The sequence below is a fragment of the Nansenia antarctica genome (genome assembly GCF_963989245.1).
Source record: "Nansenia antarctica genome assembly, chromosome: 20".
Taxonomy (NCBI): domain Eukaryota; kingdom Metazoa; phylum Chordata; class Actinopteri; order Argentiniformes; family Microstomatidae; genus Nansenia; species Nansenia antarctica.
In genome coordinates this window covers 3,814,588-3,819,587 of record NC_137693.1, presented here as the reverse complement: position 1 = coordinate 3,819,587, position 5,000 = coordinate 3,814,588, and the positions used below count along the sequence as shown (strand labels likewise).

Sequence of the window (5,000 nt, the reverse complement as noted above, 5' to 3'; positions counted from 1 at the left end):
GAATCAGAATCAAGTTTATTGTTACATCCCATTAAACAAGTATAAGAGAGTAACATTCTTAGACTTCGGTTCCTCAACATTGCAGCAACAAGAGAATATTACAGTAGTTATAAAATAAACCCCAATAAGACAAGAGACAATAGGATAGAAATAATACATTTGATTAGATTAGATTAGATTCAACTTTATTGTCATTGCAGAGTACCAGACAACGAAATGCAGTTTAGTCTAACCAGAAGTGCAAATAGTGATAAAGTGCAAAACATGACATTGTAGACATATCGTGCAAGGACATAATAGTGTAGACAAAAATACGATATGTACAGTTATGAAATGATAAGTAGGGGTAGTGGTGGTCTAGTGGATAGTGAGTTGGACTTGTGATCGGAAGGTTGTGAGTTCAAATCCCGCCTGAAGCCACACCACTACTAGTGTGCCCTTGAGTAAGGCACTTAGCCCTCAGTTACTCCAGGGGGAATGTCCCTGTGATTCGTAATTGTAAGTCGCTTTGGATTAAAAGCGTCTGCTAAATGGCAAAATTATTATTAAATTATTATTATTAGTATGTAGTAGGTATATACAATAGATGGATAACAATAAGCTATGCACAGTTATGTGTATTAAGGTATGCTACACATATCGTACAGTATGGTGTATACGGATGTATAATTAGAGAAAAAATTAGGTATGTACAAATATATGCAAAAATACGGTATGTTCAAAAAATAAGTATAAGTCTCCAAAGGGTAAATTGAGTGTTCACAGTGACCGGGGGGGACAGAGACGGAGATGGACACTGGGAGTCAGTGTACCTCATGTCGGGGAGGCGGGGAGGGTTCACAGTGACCGGGGGGGACAGACACAGAGATGGACACGGGGAGTCAGTGGACCTCATGTCGGGGAGGCGGGGAGGGTTGTTCATCAGAGTGACAGCTGCTGTGTGAAAGAAGCGGTTCTGGAGCCTACTAGTACGGCACCTGAGGATCCTGTACTCCCTCAGTCTCTTTGATGGTAGAGGATCAAACAGACCGTGCCCGGGGTGCGAGCTTTCCTTAACAATGCTTACAGCCCTCCGCCCGCCCTCCCTCGCCGCCCTCCACCGACACTGATCTGCCTGGAGGGACTCCATCCATGGTAGGGAGTCTTGGTGCCGATGATCCGCTAGGGCGGGTCTACACCACCTGTTGCATGGCTTTCCAGTCGGACACGGTGCGGTTTCAATACCACACTGTGATGCGGTTAGTTAGTAAATGGACGGACTTATATAGCGCCTTATTCCAAAGCGCTTTACAATGGCCTCTCATTCAACCCATTCACACACCAATGGCGGCAAGCTAACCATGCAAGGCGCCGGCCCGCATTTGGGGGTTCAGTGTCTTGCCCAAGGACACTTCGACATGTGGCGGCTGTGGAGCAGCAGGTAGAGCCGCCGTCTAATGATCTCAAGGTTGGCAGATCGGCGGTTCGAGCCCCGGCTGGCCACATGTCGAACTGCCCAAATTGCTCCCAATGAGCGGGCCGGCGCCTTGCATGGTAGCTTGCCGCCATTGGTGTGTGAATGTGTGTGTGAATGGGTGAATGAGAGGCCGTTGTAAAGCGCTTTGGATAAAGGCGCTATATAAGTGCAGTCCATTTATGGCCAGCCGGGGTTTGAACCGCCGATATGCCTACCTTGCGATCATTAGACGCCGGCTCCACCTCCTGAGCCACAGCCGCCCCACAGTTAGGGTGCTCTCGATGGTGCACCGGTAGAAGTTGGCCAGAATAAATCATAGAAAAGCATGAGTTATAGTCCTGAGGCAACAGTAGAGGACAGCAGGTCAAGGCATAAGATACACAGCATCTGTAGGGATGAGATGAAGTCAGATATAGACGCACCATTACACCACCTCCACCAGCTTGGACTGTTGGCTGGTGTACAGGTGTTCCTTATAAAGTGTTCATGAGTGTTTATTTGATGGGGTGTTTATGGGGATAAAGAGATCTCCTCAACAAAGTGAGTTTGGCATCATCGGAGATGACCGCCATAAAGTCAGGATGCAGAGAATGTATTTGGATATTAGACAGATGTTCGTTTCCGATTATGCTGCCTTGCTTCACTTGATGTTAGTTCATTATTTTTAATGTTTAAAGGCTCTGGCTCTTTCTCCAAACGGAGACAATAAAAGGAAGGTCTGAATTTAATTCCAAAAAACAGTCTCCTCCCCCCCCTCTGGCCCACATTCACTCACTGAGACAAGCCCTCTGCCATATTGCTTTCACCTGTCAAGTCCTATCACATCCATAAAGGAGAGTGAGGGAGGGCAGAGGGGAGGGAAGCACTCTCTGGATTGAAATGCAGCATGGGTAGGTTTCGCCCCAAGGCTGTGAAGATATTGCAAGGCTTTCTTTACCGAGACCTAGATGTTGCAAAAGTAACCCAGGTTCTCTGAAGGAGAAGAGGGAGACCTCTCGCTATGGGACAAAGCATTCTGTATACCTATTAGCTGAAGACACCTATAAAATCACACCTGGTACAAGTTGGTGATGCTTGCAGGCAGATACAGTAGTCCTACCTACTGCCCTTCCTATACTGTATATATGACATAGTATGCCTGGCTATTTTACCCAGCGAACCACTCTTCAGAAGCTCAGCGTGAGAGGGGCAACAAGGTGAGGTGTGGGGCGGCTGTGGCGCGGGAGGTAGAGTCGCCGTCTAATGATCACAAGGTTGGCAGATCAGTCGGTTCGGTTCGAGCCCCGGCTGGCCACATGTCGAAGTGTCCTTGGGCAAGACACTGAACCCCAAAATTGCTCCCAGTGAGCAGGGCCGGCGCCTTGCATGGCAGCTTGCCGCCACCGGTGTGTGAATGCGTGTGTGAATGGGTGAATGAGAGGCCGTTGTAAAGCGCTTTGGAGCAGCTTTGAGGCAACAAAAAAGTGCAGTCCATTTACCATTTCATCTCCTTCAAAGAACCTGGGTTACATTTGTAACCTTTAGTCTGACTCAGTTTCAACCCCTTACTATGGGGCTCTGCAAAACGCCCCGATTGCCTGGTCTGGAACTGGAAACCTGTACAGATCACACAGTGTCCACACCAGGATGTCCAGACTTCTTCCAGTCTTCACACCTTGAAAAGATATGCGGAGAAGCCCAGGTGGCTGCGGCACACAGTGGGCCCTATTATGCACTTCATCAATAAGACGAGGCGGTAGATCTAAACTTAAGACGTGGAGGCGTGGTCAAGGCCACTTTGCTATTATGCGTGCTGTAGTGGGCACCTAAAACCCGGCGCCAAGCAAAGAAATTAGTCATGGGTGTGTTTTGGGCGTCTTCTCAATCAACCCAATCAGCGTGCCAGGTGCCATTCCCTTTAAGAACCGGCTGCGTTGAGTCATTAGCGCTATGCTATTATGGAAGTCCTAAGAAGGAGGTCAGCGCGCTTCTCTGCCTCTCCCTTCTGAAATAAAGCATTTATACTGTGACCGTAATTGACGTCTTGCCGTGGAGCCACGTGCGTGTTCATGTGTGCCCACATGTATGCGCAAACCGCGGAGGCGCGCTCGTGTTTCAAAACGTGCATGAAGTCTAAACTTAAGAACTTTTCAAACCACTTCTTAGCGATAGGAGCAAAGTCAGATCGCATAATAGCAGAGGCGCCTAGTGCACTTCATTAACATATGAACACTCCCACAATGAGCAATATATGCACGGGAGTTTTACGTCTTATGTGTGGGCGCCTATCGACACCTGCATAATAGCAGTAGCGCGTATGAAGCGCATAATAAGGGTGGCGGTAGGTCTTAACCTGGCGGTGCGTCTTAATTAACACTTAAGACGGCAAGTTAAGAAGTGCATAATAGGGCCCAGTATGTCCGAAAGAGAAATATCCATGAACAGGGCCCACAATGCTGCAGTACGGAATGAATGCGGCGTTAGTGAGACCGTAACATCGCCATGGGAAAATGTAGTGCATGTAGGAAGCGCACGCAAGTCACACATGCTTAGCCGTGGCCAACCCGAGCATCAATGCAACAAAGAGTATCTCTGACAACAGTCTGAAGAGGTTGGAAGGGGTCACTAGAGCAACTCCAGGACCAAAGACAGATCCTACGAGAGGACACACTGTCTGACGACCGGACGAAGACGTCACACTCCCTTCATGCGATTACTGACAAAAAAATGCAAAAAAACAGTGCACTCTCAGAACAGGCCGCTGAGACACTTTCAGAACAGCTCTGTTAATGACTGAAAACAGCTCCTTAAGAGATTGTCAAAAGAGACTCTGAAAATGAAACGTTGATAACTTTTGAGCAAAAGGCTGCACACACGTAATTCAAGTTGCTCTGATTGTCATTTAGAGTTACATTATAGGAGCATTCAACAACAAGTCAAAATGTGCTCCAGAAAGGCAGAAAACAGCACACAGCCGTTGACACACAGCCGTAATGACAACAACCAAAATGAGTAAAACCTCCATTGAGAGAAAGCACTCAGTAACGACGGACGTATGAGCTAGCCAACCCTTCCTAGTGGGGTGCCGCATCAATATGCCGACGGACCGTTGTGCCGACAGCGGAGGGGGTTGTCATTAGTGCGAGACTGACACACTCCCCCTCCCTGTGCTGTCCACGATCCTGAATCAGCGGACGAGGGTTTGTCAATTCTAAGTGCAGCAAGACTGACACAAAATGAACAATTAAAATGTTAAATAATACTGAGATTAATTAGTCTCAAAGTAGCCTACACTGTTGTTTTTGACAAGAGAGTGCACACATGTGGGAATACAGTACATGTGGGAAAACTAGGATTAGGGTTAGGTGCTACGTCCACTTGGTACATGCTGGCATGTCTAACCCTACCCCTAACCCTAACCCTAACCCTACCCCTAACCCTAACCCTAACCCTACCCCTAATCCTAACCCTAACCTTAACCGTAGCACCCTAGCACCTAACCCTAACCCTAGTTTTCCCACATGTACCGTTTTCCCACATGTAAACTGTCTGCCTCGTGGTCTGT

At 47.7% G+C, this 5,000-nt stretch overlaps 1 protein-coding gene across 2 annotated transcripts in view; it reads left to right on the top strand.

Moving 5' to 3' along the window:
- Nucleotides 1-5,000, top strand: part of grik1a (glutamate receptor, ionotropic, kainate 1a) — a gene marked incomplete at its 3' end in the record, with an annotated part of 74,744 nt that overhangs the window by 21,736 nt on the left and 48,008 nt on the right. The window lies entirely within an intron of this gene.